This window comes from Lycorma delicatula, chromosome 3 (assembly GCF_047948215.1).
Source record: "Lycorma delicatula isolate Av1 chromosome 3, ASM4794821v1, whole genome shotgun sequence".
Lineage (NCBI taxonomy): Eukaryota > Metazoa > Arthropoda > Insecta > Hemiptera > Fulgoridae > Lycorma > Lycorma delicatula.
In genome coordinates this window covers 92,633,999-92,652,132 of record NC_134457.1, presented here as the reverse complement: position 1 = coordinate 92,652,132, position 18,134 = coordinate 92,633,999, and the positions used below count along the sequence as shown (strand labels likewise).

At 31.8% G+C, this 18,134-nt stretch overlaps 1 long non-coding RNA gene across 1 annotated transcript in view; it reads left to right on the top strand.

The window, feature by feature from the left end:
• Window positions 1–10,339: 10,339 nt before the first annotated feature.
• LOC142320931 (uncharacterized) overlaps window positions 10,340–18,134 on the top strand; it is a 46,878-nt gene continuing 39,083 nt past the window's right edge. Inside the window, exon 1 of the long non-coding RNA XR_012755511.1 lies at window positions 10,340–10,522. This is a non-coding gene — a long non-coding RNA (uncharacterized LOC142320931). The remainder of the gene's footprint in view (window positions 10,523–18,134) is intronic.

Here is an 18,134-nt window from a genome sequence, read left to right as displayed (position 1 = left end):
ACCTAAATGATAGTAGTATGCAGTTATTAATTAAAACGCCAACCTACACGTATTAACTTCAGTGTTTTTTTAGAGCGTGGTTTCACTTTCATTCAATTTATTTTTTTTAGGGTGAAGTTTCATTTTCAGAGACATTCTTATTAAAGTGGAACCGTTGAATAGATTGCAAAGTATGCAATAAATCTCTTGCTTAACACTCAATCAGTGTAAATATTATTGTGAGTTTCATTTTTAGTTTACTACTTGGTTAGTACAAATCGATAAAACAACTGTTTAGTTTTATTTGATAAGATGGTGAATAATAAATTGAGATGTTGTTTTATTTCAAATTAAAATAAATGTGGGAAAATAATAAAAGTATTTTATTTTGACTGTTACTATTTAAAAGTAAAAAATATATGTGAAATCTACTTTGAAATTTTTAATATAATTACTCTGATAAAACTACGATATTCATTTGTAATTTTACGAAACTATTTTAATACCAAAATGTATTTTATATACTTCAGATAAACTTGTTTTTTGTTATTTATACAAATTTCAACAGCTTTTAATAGCTTTCTAAAGGCCCTGTTTTGTATATAAAACTCAATATTAGTATCTGTACGTAGACAAAAAAAAACAGCACAAACAAAAGCTGAACAGACAAAAAGAAAGCTAGAGAGGGAATTGTCTACAATTGTGTGCAAAATACAAGAGAATTATTACTTCTATTGGTATCACACTGACATTCAGACCACTTTCTTATATCGAGCAACTCTTGGCAATGTTAGGCATGTTGTAACATTTGATACAACATAGATTTAGCCTGGGAATAGATACATTACATTCCAAAATGAAATACAATACACTTAGAGTAGTCAAACATTACATATATATATATATATATATCTTCACTACCAACTTTTTACAGAAACTATTACGTCAAACAAATGTCACTCTTAAGATGTAATTAACAGTACTAAAAAATTACATCATACTTATAAAGAATGCTGCTTATATTAACAGTTATAAAAATTAATAATGATATATACAAAAACAATTTGTTCACACTATATATGAATTTTGAATATTAGAGAATGTGTTTTATTTGTTTTTTGTTAAATTTTGAAAAAAATGCATACGTATAAGTAAACTTATGAAATATCTACTCTATACGGTTCATCCATTAACATCGACTACAAGGAAAGAATTAATATTAAAACATTCTGGTGACAAAATTTTGTTTAACTTCATTAGACATCATACTACTTTAACCTTTGTTTATTAAAATTGCAGCCTTGAAATATAAACATAGTTATTTATAAAATAATAAAACAATCACGAAGAATTTATTTTTTTAAATAATAAAACATTTCCGTTAATTTATTTCTAAGACATTATTATACATCAGAGATGCAACCAATAATAAGAAACTGTGATTTCTTGAAACTATGTTTTTATTTAATTACTAAAATGTTTTAGTAGAATAAGTTAAATAAAAGAAGTAATACAAACAGTAGCTTTTATTTCAAATGATTACTCTTTAAGAATTATTTAAACTAAAAATTTGAGATCTCTAATTAAGTTTAGCTAGAAATAAGAAATTTTAATTATTACAAATAGATATTTTAACCTAAACTAACTTCTGGATTGTAACTGACAAAAAATGAAAAATACTTCATAAATTTTATCATTAAAGATAGCTTCACCTACTTGCCTTATAGGGTTCAGACCGTATCTGTTTTGGGTTGGACTTTTTCTATATGATCGCTAATTTTTTTTTTAATGTCCGGAATATCGTCAGAAATGATTATTTCGTTATGCGCTAATTGTAAAAGCTGTGCGAAAACTGTTATTAAATAAAATTTTAAAAAATCGCAAAAATATCCATTTTTCTCCTGTGTCCCTTGACAACTCAATAACTGTTCATTTTAGAGAAAAAAGTTTTGTTATTAAATTTTTCACACAATATGACCGGTTGAAAATCGAAAAATACGTTATTATTAATGAAAAAATAGCAATACAAAAAAAAAACCGATTTTTGGTGAATCTTTTCGAGTACTTATATTATATAGGACCTTCAGAAGGACTTTTTGATATGATAAAGCAACACGCCAAATTTCAACAATATCGGTCTGACAGTTTTTCACAATCATTTTGCAATCCAGATTTTTTTAAAAATGCGATTTTTCCAAGTTGTGTAGAGCCTGAAATAAAGTCTTGAAAATTCAGTAACGTATAAAGAAATACTCAAACTTTCAAATGCATATTGAAAAATTTAAATCTGTTGATTAGGAGAGCCTAGGGAATTCTTCAAACATACTTGCAATTGTAACAAAACAAAATTACTGGTTCTTTTTTTGTTTTTTTTTTTTTTTAATCGACTAGTAAACTAAAAGTTCAAATATCATACTGGCAAACGCGAATTATTGCTTAATATCGATCTATTAATTTATCGATAATAAATTTATTCCTAAAGTTGCACAATGGCGGTCAACTGTGATCGGCTATATCTCTGGAGATAATTAACGATCGAGATTTTGTTTTTTTTTTAAAAAGAAGCGTCTTTACCGAGTACTTTTAAGCTGTGTTGTTTAAAATTTATTTAGATAAAAATTCGTGAAGGTATTCAATTTGTTTAAAAACAAACAAATTTGATATTTTTGCATTTTTTTTTTTTTACATTTTGTTTAATAAAAATTTAAGTACACCTGTTCCAACTGGCGCATAACGAAATAATCATTTCTGTTGATATTCAGGAGGCATTAAAGCATAAATTAGCGATCGTATAGAAAAAGTTTAACCCAAAACAGATACCGCCTGGACTATTGAAGGTTTCTTGAATAAAATATAGCAATAAGCGTTCTTCTTTAGCTCCAGAATGTTGTTTTGTTGGTAATGACTCAGTAGTAAGCAGTATTTTTTGATGTTATGATATTACTTTTTTCCTGGTTGTTATAGTACATCAGGGGTGTTATTGCTATCTTTTAAAAAACTTGTGTTTTTGAATACATTGATGTTTGTTGGGAACCATTTTGCTGTATTTTTAATAAATGTTCACCAATTCATGACATTTGTTGTTTTAATTTGTATATAGCGGTATTGATGGTATTAATATTTTGATAAGACCTATGTAGGATTGGCAAGATAAAAACTAGCTAGCTATTTCCTGGTGGGGGTTAAAGTTGCATAAAAATTTTACTTGTATCAATTTTTTCATTAGCAGAAAGTAATACTATTAAAATATTGTTTAGCAGATATAATATTATTAAAGTTTAGCAGAAAAAATTAATGATTAAAATTAGATTAACTTTTTATTATCAACTTATAATTTGTTGGTATTTTTTTTTTCAAATTAGTTGCTGTTGTAGCAGCACAATTGTTTTCAAATTGCACGTACATGTGTAGCCAAATGGAAAAATTTCATTTAAATCATTGTGAATGTTTTTTTTTTTACTTTTATTATATTTTTTTGTGTCATTCAACAGCATGAATTTACTAGGTAGACTATTTAAAGATTTTCATTTACTAAAGAACTGCTTCTTCAGCCACTTTTTGTTATTTTATTTCTAGTTCTTCAAAGCTAATAGCTTTTAATACAATTGAGATCTGTTAGTTAAAATGAAAAAAGTTACTATTTTTTAAAGTTTTATCATCATCATAGGCGCAATTTTGAAACAAACTTCTTATATTTTTAGTGTATTTGAAGTTATGCCTCAGATGATGGTGGATTGTTCAAAACATGTTAAGGTCCATTACTAACAAATACTTCTAAATGTAAATGTAATTTAATTTCAAAAGTATGCTATTTTTTTTTTTATATTTCACTCTAGTTAATATAATAAATATAAATTGTAGGATCTTTATAGTGCGTTGTTTTATATCTTGCCAATCTATTTGAGTATTTATCAATGTAGCTGAAGTAGTTTATGAAAACAAGTGGTAGGTTTGGTTAGCAGGTTTCATCCTGAATTTTTGTAACTTACTAAAACCATCATGATTGTGTGAAACTTATTTTCACACTTTCATGAATCTAGTATTTTCATTTTATTGCATTTACATTTGTTAACATTATAAATTTATCTTTAGTCACTATTGATGTATTCATTTATTTGTAGAAATAACTAAATCTTTTATTAAGAGAAGTTATAGGAGTTTATAGAAGTTATAATATAATGTCTAGATATTAGAGATTTTTAGTTTTACAGTTTGTTTTTAGAATAAAACTTTCATCATCAGGTTGATAGAAGAAAGAGCAAGTTTGTCTCCCTATTATAAGATTTTCAATAAAACGCTATTACAATATCCTTGTTACAATGCATATTGTTGGATGTTATTTTTTTAACTCTATGCAACAAGAAGATTTCTGTTGACATAGGTGTGATATCCTAGCACCCTTTTTGCTTCCTTGTATGAAGTAAAGGAAGCATTGTGATTGCAAAAAATATAAGTTTTCAGATTTCAACGGAAATATCCATTTTGACCATCCCTGAATCCATTTTGACTAGTTTCGGCATGACATCTGTACGTATATGTATGTATGTATCTCACATAACTCAAAAACGATTAGCCATAGAATGTTGAAATTGTGGATTTAGGACTGTTGTAACATCTAGTTGTGCACCTCCCTTTTTGATTGCAATTGACTGAACCAAAAGTATCAAAAAAAGCCCAAATCCAAAGAAGTTGAATCCAAAGAAGTCGAGTTTGGACTTTTTCTTAACTGTAGTAATAAGCTCTCATTGAGAACTTTTCAATGATATATCATAAGTGGTAATTCCTTTAATTGGTTCCGGAATTATAGCCAAAGAAATTTTAATTAATGAAATATTTGGTTTAAGGGGAAGGCACATTGGTTTGAATCAGACTTCATCTCCTTTTTTAATTTATTTTTTTATAATTTAAATGTATTAATATATTAATCATTATTAACTTCTGATTGCAAAAAAATTGTTATGATAAATAATAATTCAAGAATAAAAATATAAAAAAAAAATATGAAAAAATATCAGAAGTTATTTATGAAATAAAATTGTATGTACTTATATATTTATACGACAGCAGGTTGGTGCCCAATAACAGTTACTGATTGTTGATTATGAATTTCTGCAGAGTGTGAAAAATGCCGTGCCTGATTGCGATTTGAACCCTGAACCTTTATTTGAAAAACAGAGATACTACCACTTTGGCAGTGGTGGTTATTAATTATTAAAAATAACAAGCATTCCCTGTCTGGTTTATTTACAAAATTAAGGAGTGAGGTGGTTTTTTTGTTGCCTTTTTTACTGTGTCAAATATACTTGGCATGCCAAGTCCTTTAAAACGACAGAATTTCAACCCTCAAGTGATAACTTCACTCTATTCACTTTAGGACTGGTTGTATAATTAACATCATTACTCAGAGAAAGCAAGTTCGGTTTTTATTTGTTGTACCTCAGGTGCTTTACATTTTTCATAATCTTAATAAAGACTGGGTTAGTTCGTATAAGGCAACAAATTAATGCACTACTTTCTGTTGTGAACCAGTGTTAGATACATATTGGTTTAAATTATTGAGGAGCTACTAATTAAGGTCTGAGATTAATTATGATTTTTTTACATTATTTTCTTGTAAAATTTAATAACTCTTTTCCAATTAGATAACCATTACAGTTATAATTTGGTGTATCTTTATTTTTTAATTCAGTTACATAGAGTAATTCTCAGCTCTATAGTGTGATGTAGCTTCATTTGCTCTGCCAAATAAAGCTAAAGAATCTGTTATGTCATATCCATTTCAAAAGTACAGCAATCCAAGGCTGTTGTATTATGAATATTTATGTAAATAAGTTCACTATTTACGCATAGAAAAAATCTTGAGTTGGTTACATTAATACAAGCTAACGTCTGTTATTGTTAAATAAAATTTAACGAGGATTTAATAACATTTTTATTTAATTTAAAGATAAACTTCATTTTAGATTAAATTTTACATGATTTTTTATTATCTTTTGATTTTGAAATCTTGGAGAATTTCCATTAATTTCTTTTTTCTACCCAGCATAAAAATTATTTTTCTTATTTATGAAGTAGTTTGTATACTCAGGGGCTGCTTTACTATTTATCACTTTATTTATCACACTAAAAACTTATTTTTTTTTTTGGAGTGTTTAGTCAGGTTACTGTTGTGATGCTATTTTCCATTCCTTTCTATTTTCGGATAATTCTTTAACTTCAGTATCCTAGATCCTCAGTTTCCTGCTTTATAATTATCAGCCTTTCCCTTCTTTTGCAGTTATTATCTTTTATTACCAAATTGATCAAATCTTGATATCTCTGTATTTAATCGATCGACCTAGTTTATTTATTTAGAAGACTACCTGAATTTTTTCCTGTTTATCTTAAAACCTTTTCATTCCGTACTTTAACCAAACTTGTTTTCAATAACCTCCTGTAACATCACATTTCAAAGGTCTCTTTTTTCCCATTTTATTCTTCCTTTCACTTTTGTTTCACCACTAGAAAGCACTGTACTCCAAGCAAAAGTTTTCTAAATATTTTTTTACAATGCGTAAATTATATTTTGATATTAGCACATATCTTTTCTGCGTATAAGCTTTCCTTGCTTTTGATTGCTGAATTACTTTCTGCAGTTGTAATAATTTTAATACCTAAATAACAAAATTAATCTCTGGTGTATTTTCTGCTCCTATTGTACCGTTTCATTCATTCTATCTATCACATTTCCTTACATTTGTTTTATTCTCAATTTCTTTCAGATGGAAGTTCTCTCCTAGTAATAAAGTCGTGAAATTAACTTATCTTTAGTTTCTGTATAAAGAACAATGTCATCAGCAAATTTCAATATCATTTTTTTTTAGGTAGTTACTAAAACCCTTTCAAATTTTGTATAAGTATTATATCAAATATAAGTACAAAATATAAGTTTATAATGTATATAAATACAAATACTAAGTATTTATGTACAAATTTAAAAATAAACAGCGACTGTCCCCTCTTTCTGGAGATTTAGGTTTTCTTCATTTTCTGCTCTTAGAAGTTTTATCTGATTCATAAATAAGTAACTGATAAACAACTAATTTATAAATAACTCATCTCACTCCTTATTTAAATGTAAATTCTCTTAAAAGTTGAAAAGTTTATCCTTTCTACATATCAAATAACTAATACATTAAGTAATAGCTTGAAGAATTTTTTTTTAATTGTAAATAATTATATTTTGGATTTCACTGTAATTTATAAAATATTGTTGTTTGAAAAGCACAGTAGTGTTGATACTAATAGACAAAGAATTTATAAATATTTGTTTTCATAAATAATGTATAAGTAGTTAATAATGGTATAATAATCGTGAACATATTTTTTGATATTAAGCATGCTAAGCAGGAAAATTGAAAGTTTTGAAGTATAATCTTGCCAAGTCTACATCTAAATTGTCGACACTACTTTAAGAATACTGATTTTATTTTGTTCGTTTTATTATTTTAACTGTTGGTTTTATTTATTTTTGTTCATATATTGTATGTTTTGAATACGCAATAGTATGATTGTGTGCTCTGTCTACTGATACAAATTACTTCTGACATGCAAACAATAAAGCATATGAACTGTGGAACAAGAATTATCTTATTACTTGCTATATACAAGTTGCTTCCGACAATGGGTAGCTGTTTTCAAGAACAGGCATCCCATACCAGTTATAATAAGGAAAACAGTAGAAAAGTGATATTTTGCTGCATTCTTTCTTATGAAAATATTTTATTACACTCAGCAAGTTAATCCTACCAAAATTCAATCAACTGTCTTCATAAAAATGATTACAGCCCATTGTTTTCCGTAGGAACTAGCTGCTTGATGTATAGTTACTGTACACTGACACAGTCATAAATGCTAGGACAGATAATGTAGAACAAAAAATTAATATAGGCTTCTGTTTTGAAGCAATTCATTGTTTTTTTTTTAATAGAAATAGAAGTTTGTAGCATCAAATTTATATATTTGTACTGATCCTAGTACAATGTATCCTGAGACGGCGTCTCAGAATTAGAAAAACTCTAAAGTTTGTCCGCGGGGTAGTGTTTTAGGACCGTTGCTCTGGGTCTCTGGATTGTTGAATTCGATTCTTTGAAGCGATTGAGGTTACCCAGTAGATGCCGACTCATCGCGTCTGCGGATAATGGGCTTCCCGGAATCCCGGTCAGGCACGGCATTTTCACCACGCTAAAAAATTACCATTTCATCTCATCTTCTGAAGAAATACCAAACGGTGGTCCCGGATGTAAAAAAAAGTCTGAAGGAATTTGGGACCTTTTCCAATCGAAAACACACAACACAGAAAACTAGGGAAAAATGGTGTCAAAACGTAACTCCGTGAATTTTGTCACAATGTTGTTTAAAAGTTTGGAGAATTATTTACAGTATGATTTAACGGGTAATAATGTAACCGAACTGCGGAGACATTGTCGTACGGTCTTACCACGCCATGTTTACAACAATAGTTCCATGTAATTCTGCAGTCGTGCAATGCTGTTTCAGCAGTCAGTGTTGTTATTGCTAAGCGTTTTAAGGATCGATGAGTTGAAGCCGTAGTTAAGACAATTTCACTCTAATCTTCGCAAACTATTGTTACAAAATTAGTATTTTTAATAAATATTTTATTTTTCCTTTTGTTATTGTGTTTTATTGCATACATCCCCCTCATGTACTACCCTTCCCCGTGAAAGAAGTTAAATTCAGAAAGCTGCCCACCTTCCGTTTTGAGTCGGATACGCCCCTGTGTTTGGGTAGGGATAGTTGAATGTTGTGTTGTGAAGAGTACGAAGATTCGATGGCGTAAAAGTTCAAATCGTCCACGGGCCAGTGCAAGATACTTCCGGATTCAGAAAAAATATTTATAAAAAAATTGTCCAGTGTAACTACATTACAACATATTAGAGTGCAGATACAAATTAAAATTGTGAGTCAAGGAGTAATGTAAGGAATTTAAATTAAGAAATAACAGTACGCAAAACATCTTTTGAGACAGGAAGGACTTTTTTAAAACGAACCTTTAGAGAATAGGATCTTTAGAAAAATCAGTAGCCAGTTGCACGTTATACATCTTCTATCAAAAATAGTAACGTTGTATGGGAGACGGGCGAAATATAATGTACTACCTATTTTAGTGCCCGTTGTATTTTTTTCGCCACGGGCTTTATTGCTAGTAGTAAAATATCTTGTGTGCTAACCGATTTAAAAATTTAAAGAAACTCATTTTAAAAAACGATTGAAAGACAAATTTAAAAAAATAAAATTGAACTTTCGTTGGAAACAGTCTTCAATTCAGAATCACCATTTTATCTAATTTCGGAGTAGATTTTAGCAAATGTACAAAATTAATGTAAGTAGAATTTTGAGTACTCTGAAGATTAGATACAATATTTTATATACTGCATACATGTAATTTTTTTTTATTCTATATTTCCGCGGGGAAGGAATTGGAGTTCCACAGTCAGTTCCCCTACCAAGTACCAAGGATTCCTTGACTCTTCAGGTACCGCGACATCCTTTGTATTACAAAGCTAGCAGAAAATCTGTATTGAAGATGAAGAGATCAAGGATAAGGGAAAGGGTGGACGGCAAGAAAATATGATTTTTCAATAAAGGTAGTGTAACATCTTACCCAGTGCCTAAGTATTACTTTGTTACTTTACAAGTCTTTCCCAATGCTTACAGCTTTGAAGCACGCATTGGCACCTAACAGTATTGATTCACATAATTGGCACCAGACAGCCACTCTCTCTGAAAATAATGATGCTAACTATATAGCCATTCCCTAAGATAAACAGAACGAGGATATCATTTGTTTATAGCTGAATATCAACTCCTTTTCAGTTGGCTTAACAAGTAAAATGTACAGTGGGGAATCATCCCTCTTTGTTAAATAATTTTAGTTATCATTTTTCCAAATTTTTCCCGCAGATTTTCTTACTAACGATCTCCGGGAAAGGACCTGTATCAGATTTACTAATTATATTTCTGTAGATTTATTGAAGCGGGCTAAACCGGAACATTAAGAATTAGTAAAAGATTATCCTACATCAGTTTTCTCTCTGTTTAAATAATCGTTCCACTTTCTTTATTTAAATATAATACGGGTTAATATGTCATCTGCAGTCGCTATATTTTTACTTACCTTGAACGCTGTTATTATATCAATTATTCTTTGCATATATTATTATTATTATAAGCAATAATAAATATATGTTGAATAAAATTTAAATCATGCGTAGAAAAACACACATACTTCACACGTAACAATGCTTCTGAATGCTTAATTTGCACAGATGTTCTCCATTACCTTGTTTCAGTTGTTCGACGTATGCAGACGTTTTACTTATACCGAGAGAAAACTTTATATCTACTGTTTACTAATATTAATTGGTTAAATTAGAGTTTCGTTCTAGATTATTCGTTATTTGAAACAGGGTATTTTGTAAGCGTTTTGATTGCCATTTTTTATGATTGGTTATTAATTTTAAAAAGATGAACGACTACTGTCGTAAGTATATTTATTGTATCAGGTTACGTTTACATTTTATTAAATTACATATTCGTGTCGACTTTTCTTCAAATATGTCTGAATAAGTAAATAACGCTCTATTAATTGTTTTTTTTTTCGTTCTAAATGTAATTCGTACTTAATATGTAATTCTTCAATTATTTATTCTTATTTTTGTACGATATATTTTGTCTTTGATTTTCTTAAATTATATTTGTTTTAATGTACTTGGGTTATGTTTATTATATATTTACATTCATTTATTTAATTTATTCAATGATACATTTTTCATCTCGGGTTTAAAAATTAATTGGCAGCTATTTTGTTTTTTTTTTTTTTTTTTTAATTTGCCACATGATCGAGTTACAGAAAAGCGACACGTCAGGAAAGGGAACGAGCCCTCGTAAATTTTTAAATTGTTTGTGTAAATTTTTTTAATTGTTCTTTTGAAACCTTAAAATTCCTTTTGAGCGACTAAATAACAGTTCATTCGAACAGCATAACGAAAAGTATTTTTTTTTTTTTATAACCTCCGGGACTACCGTTAGATATTGCTTCAGAGGATGAGATGAATGATAAGTAGCGGCGATGAAAAATGCTTTCAAACAACATGCTTTCAAATTACTGTTTTCTTAAAGAGGACTTTCGAAGCTAATTATGCAACTCCTTTTAAGTTATGTTATTAGTGGAATGCAGTTAATATCTTGTAGTAGAATTCCCATCTTTTTTAAGACGGATGCTATTAATATTTGAAAGCGTGTCGTTTATAAATTTTATGATTCTTAAGTCTAAATGTTTCGCTTAGAGAGTCAGATCTTTCATATTAAAAAATTTTCTATGAAAGTTATTCAAAATTTTGTGCGTAGAAAGTTATTTACTAAATCTAATTATGTCCTTTTTTCATTTCCTACTCCCCTGAGCCGGATATACAATCGAGTAAAGCTCAGCTCAGGAGAGTCTCCTTTAAATCAAATGAGTCCCCCCGCCTATCGGCAGAACGTCCAGCATGGCAGGTCGGCTCACCGGTTAGATCTTTAAGTCGCTTGCCTCAAATCCCCAGGGAGGGTTTGCCAGGCCCAACTATGTCATTCCTGGGACCCCCTCAGGGACCGGGACTCGGTCGGTTAATTGCCTGCTTCTTACCGTCAGAAGGGGGGAAACGGGCCCGACCACCGGGCCCGGGCACCACCCAGCAGCCGGGACTGAGTCTTTAATTTAACCCCAACCTGATCTCCCAAGGAGGCCCCAACCGTTCATCGGAACCAGCACATCTCGGCATGCTGGCCCTAGCGGTTTTGGATAGCCTACTCATCCCTACACTAACTAGAAACCCCCTTTTACCCTCTTCATCCTTTGCACACAACGTTGTTCTCACTAATTCGTCAACTCTTCTCCAACCATCTTTGGATATTACCATAATATATCCTATCAAGTCTTCTGCTTTCAGGTCAGTAATACCAGCGCGCCTGTGCAGTTCACCCTCGCTCTGAGCACTGAAATAGTGTGTGTTCTACCGTATCGCAAACACGCAATACATGCAAGCCGATGATTATCTCCAGCCAATCCTGTGCAAATAAACTTCAAAGTTCCCGTGGGCCGATCGTGTAAAAACCCAGCTCCCCATTACCTTTGCTATACCATGCGGTCAAATCGGGTACAAGCCGTCTGGTCCAAGCTGCCTTCTCACCCGTGCGCCATTGCTCTTGCCATATGCGCAGAGTCCTTGCCCTCAATTCAGACTTAGTGCCACTAGAATGCTTGCCAACTCGCTCTTGGACCAGAAGGTCGATGGGGGAACCCTCGTCAAAACGCATAATACCTCATAAGATGCGGTTCGGTAGGCCGCCACCACGCCTAGTAGGGATTTGCGGTGAACTCTGACCAGCCTCATCCGATTCCGCTGGATATTAATCGCTGCACCCCACACCGGTGCAGTAAACAAAATAACGGATAACACCGTCGTCATAATGACTCTGCGTTTGGAAGCCCTTGGAGCCACATGTGATGATATCAACCTGTTCAAGGTTGTTAGCGTCCTCTCAGCTCTACCACAGCATTCTATTATATGCTTACCAAATTTACATGACTGCTCTGTCGTGATACCAAGATACTTCACCTTGCTCTCCGCCCGAACATTATGATTCCTAATTGTCAGCACAATTGGATCCAGCCTTCTCCTCCCGGTTAGAATGATAAAATGACATTTCGCGGGTGAAAGCTCCAACCTGTGGTATTTTATCCGATCATCAACCAAGGTAAGTGCCAAGGTACTCTATCTTGAACCTCCTGCACTGTCTTCCGGCTGACCATCAGAACCAAGTCGTCCGCATAGTGATAACTTCTGAATGCGGTGGCAACCGGATCCTAAGAATATCATAAAAAACAATGTTCCATAAGGGGGGTCTCAATACAGACCCCTGTGGGACCCCCCAAAACATCTGAAAGCGAAGATCCCTTCCAACGTCTACGCCATCATCCGTCTATCTCTTAAGTTTGAACTAACCATCTTCAACAAATAAACGCCGATGCCCTTGTTAATTAATGCGGCCATAATAATGCTCCACGGCAACTACCCGAAAGCATTTTTTACATCGAGCAATATCAACATCGGTATACTCTGTGTCCAACCACTACGTGTTCAGCGCATGGGAAGAGCTGTTCAACCTCTCTCCTCGTCCGGTCCTCGTCAATCACTGGCAGGCGCCTACCAAAACTCTTCATGACGATTCGGTAGGCCCTACCCCAGGGATCATCTTCTAGGTCCTCCCACAATTCCCTCCATCTCATTTTCTTGAGTCGTTTAATCTTGTCCTTAATAATTATAAAAGTCACTTCCGCTTAGAGGTGGTGACAGCTCCTTGTTTGTTCGATATTTTGAAACATACTTCCTAAGTTTGTGCAGTTTTTTCAATCTTGAACGAACTAAATAGAAAAAAAATTACAATGGTCATTAGGGGTTAGACCTTCTATGGGGGATATATTTGAATTACTTAATTTTTATTCAGGTTAATGAAGAATATTTATTTTGTATTACTGTAGGTTCAGCGTCCAAACATGATGCGTGAAGTTTCAGAATTATATTACTAGTTTATTTGCTTCATTTATGTATTAAAGCAAAACTAACTCGATGGTATGATCAAACTAGAAAAAAAAAATCATTTGTATAATTAATATAGAATACTATGTATTCAAGTGTTGAGATAACCGCAACTAGTGTATGACAAAAGCTTGTGATTTCATTATTAGATAAGACATAAGGAAATAAGAAAAAATAAGCCGCTAATCAACGTTATATCTTTTCCGATAAATATTTGAAGCTTAAAAGATCATCCTAAAATAATTAAAAAGTCGTGTACTGTCTTATTTTATTTGTTAGTTGCTTTATCTTTCTATTTCCATCTCATTAATCAAATTTTTAACTTTTAATAAATTACTGAATAAAAATAAAGAAAAATACCCTTTTTAGTTTTTTTTAATTCATGCTTGTGTAAAACGCACAAAATATATTCTAAAAATTTGTCGTATCGTAAGTCATATCACCTTTTTCTATTTATTTCTATTTATCATTACGTTATCTCTGTCGGGCGTTTTTTATCCCTTTAGTTTTTTTGTTATCGTCTATAAAACTTTTTTTTTCTTTTCATTATATTGAGCTGAAAAAAATGTGTTCAGTATTTAAGAATTATGATCATTACGATTATTATAAAGCGGTGTTTGAAAAAATAGTTATATTTTTAAGTTACTGCTATTTTTTTTGCGCGGTTTCCTTAAATTTGACTAAGAAAAAATTGTTTAGATAGATAGTTAAGGAATAAAATAAGGCCACCTAAAATTTCTTTTACCGTTACTATGAGGCTTTAAACTTATCATAAAAGTTATAAAACATTAATTATATAGGTAAAATTTATATATGTTAGATTTTTTTCCAGCAAAAAATAATTTGTAAACTATTTTTAACGCATTGAAAATTTTAGCAGAATTTATTTTACATATTTCACTTAAAAATTACGTTATAATTTTGTCACATTTTACATATCAAATTACTCAGTACTATCTATCTTATCTGCGTGTATATTACATATGACGAAATTTTTTTTGAAATTCTTAAGATAAGAATGCCAGTAAAGGAATGTTTGAAACTATATACAAATTTACTCATTTATAAGATAGTATAAAATTAAGTTTTTTATATTCCTGGCTTGTAAATCAATTTCATGTTCTTATCTGCTCTTCATATCTTTTCTAAGATATTACTTTTGTTAACTTTCTCCGTTTTTGTAGAAATATAGCAACTCGGAATCGATGAGCGAAGCAAGTCTCACCACGATGACAATACACCGATCAATGATATCTTACTTTCTATCAGCAATCATATATTTATTCTTGAGAACGAAGAAGATAAGTAATCTACTGTTTTTATGTCCTAATTTTTAAAGCTGGAAATAACATTTTTATAATTAAATTCCTTCTCCATTCCCGTTCACACATTAATATTGAAAACTATTCAGAAAACTTGGTACGTTATTCATCCTTCCTTTATTTTAACATCTTTTTGGCAAAAAATTGCGTAAGGTGTGGAGTTTTTTTAAAACTAATCAGTGAAAGTAAAATCAATATCGTCTTTTACTAAGATTATTATTGGAGAATTGATTGAATAAATAAGGAAACATAAATCACTGGAAATGAACAAATATTTGCAAGAAAATATTTCTAGTTTTAAGGAATCGCTGCGTATCTGTATTCCTGATCGTGTTTCCGATGCCAAGTGTGCAAATTTAAAAAAAAAATCTCAGAGAGACTGGTAACTTCTTACGAATGTATCGCTGGGGTGCCCAGTGAAGGCCTCCGAATAGATTTTGTTACTTATGAAGAAATAAATATACCATCTAAACGATCGGTGGTTCTGATTTATTTCTTGATCTGCAGAAAAGGAGGAAAAATCGTTAGTAGTCAAAAAGAAATCTGCGTGTACACTTTTGTCCATGTAAGAAATTCGAGAATTACTTAACGAACTAAGAAAGCTAAGTTAAGTTGAAGAACTTAAGTTCTATCAGATTAAAATTTTTCTTGCGAATAATAAGCTGTATAAATACACTGATGGAAATGTTTACCGAGGCACTTACATCGGTGGGATCCTGTCTGAGGCCTAACTGATAACTGTGATGTGTTATCGGGTTTAGAGGGTCTAAAAGACGACCTCCGGTAAAGACCACCAGGGCTAGGAACGGATGGGGTGATGTAGCGACCGGGATCGTCAAAAGGCCGGGGTCAGGTTTGTGTGTGTGTGTGTGTGTGTGTGTGTGTGTGTGTGTGTGTGTGTGTGTGTGTGTGTGTGTGTGTGTGTGTGTGTGTTTGTACAGGTGTATTGGTTTTTTCGTCGTCTGAACTTGTTTCCTAACAATAAACAAGGGAAACCAGTTAGAGTTCGGTTAAAGGAAACCCTTTGAGTTATACAATTTTGTTACAAATCTTTGTAAAAAAATTGTTTATACCATATGTATTTCAATGTGTTCTTTTATTACGTTATTTTAGAAAAAAATCGCTTAATACAAAAGTAGCTTATTATTTAAAAAGCGAATATTATTTAAATTTATGTATATAAATTATAGCATATGTTAAAATATTGATGTTTTCCTCACGTAATCTCAATTCTTTGTTTATTATTTTGGTAGAAGTATGCTTAAAAATATTTTTCTTTTCGATTTCAGTTAAAAAACAAGCTTCATAAGTTCAGCTGTATAATTTTTTGCTCCTGTTTCTGTTCATCCGCCTACAACTATTGCAAATCTAGTGTTAACAAAGTATAATACTATGAAGTAGAACAACAAAATATGCGAAAAAATATTTTTAAACACAAATTTTTATATCTATGTTTTATAAAATATGATCTTATTAATTTAGTGTATACAGTGATAAGTGAGTGTATGTTAAATAATTACTATAAAATGAGTCCGTAAAATTATATTGGGATTTTAAATGGTGATGAGTTTCGGAAAAAAGCATTGTAGGGAGATGAATTGTACGTTAAATGAAAAAGAACACTTAAGTTTATGTGTGCGAAAGCTAGCTCATGCGCGTTGTGTTTCCAGTACACGAAAGCAGTACTTGCGCGTTAGTCATCTTGTTTGCGGTGCAAAGTAAGGTTCAATGTATATTTTGGATTCCTATGTTTCAGTAGTTACACATGTTAGGCGTGAATACCGTCATGTGTAGATTGAAGACCCTTCGCTTGAAAATAGCATTCGGAAATGGGACAAGCAACTCAAAGAGACGGACAGCCTACTGTAACAAACAGCAAACACGTCCAGGACGGCCATCAGTATCTGATGAAACGATTGAAGCAGTGCGAACAAGTTTCTTGCGTGGCCCGAAGAAATCCGTGCGGAAGTGTTCTAGACGATTGGGCATTCCTAAAATAACTTTTCGCAACGCGTTTAAAAAGTTTGTTACGTTTCACCGCGTACAAAATTCAGGTGTGGCAGCAACTTTATCCGTAGGACAAAATGAAGTGATTTGATTTTACTGTACGCATTCTGGATAGGTTAGAGCAGGATGATGATTTTTAAACCGGTTCATTTTCAGTGATGAAGCAACGTTTCATTTTTCTGGACGAGTAAGTCAGCATAATGTTCGTATACGGGTTACTGAACCTCCACATGCTCTTATCAAAAGTGAATGTGTGGTGCGCTATTGGACGAGACGCTGTTGAACTCTTCTTTTTTCTTCAAAACTAATAACGGGGAACATTTCCTTGGATATGTTGGGTTTGCAGCGCCCCAAATACCGGAGAATTTAATTTTGCAGTTAAAAGAAGTAACTACATAATCGTTTAGGAGTTTCTTAACGAAAGATTTCCTCAGCGATGGATCGGAAGGATGGATCGGTGGATCGCCTGGCTGCCACGGTCTCCAGACCTTACCCCCATGGATTTTTGTTTTTGGAGTTATGTAAAAACACAAGTGTATTCCGTTCAAGTTCGAAATCTGGACCGTTTAAAAAAAAGGATCACTGAAGTTCTTTCTTCTTTCACGCGGATGTTCTCTTCCATGTACGTTAAGAGTCTGAATATCGTCTTGACGTCTGCAAGGCAACTAGGGAAGACACATCGAAATTACTAAATATATAAGAAACGTGGAGTGTTTCTTTTTCATTGAACTTATAGTTCATCTCTGTACAACGCTTTGTTCCGAAGCTATAACCATTTAAAACCCCCCACTTTATTATTTTACGGACACACTTAAGATAAACTGAAAGTTAGTAATAAAAGCTTTTTCTTTCATTTCCTGTAATAGATTTTAATTACTTTCTGATGCGGGATGCTACCAAACAAATTACATTTTATGTTTTGAAGTCGATAGTAAGTGGTATTTATTGTTAATATATAATACAGTATCATTTTTATATACTATTAATTTATCTAATTGCAATGACCATCCGTTATTATCGAGCAGTCAAAACAAAATATGGATTGGGGACTGCTTACAGATAAGCCGTGACCTATTGGTACAACATTACCTTGAATGTGTGTTTATTTACTTGCAGTATAACCGGGCTGGTTGTTTAAAACTTAAGTCTTCATCCATGATCTCTTACCTTCCTACCCCTTCATTAT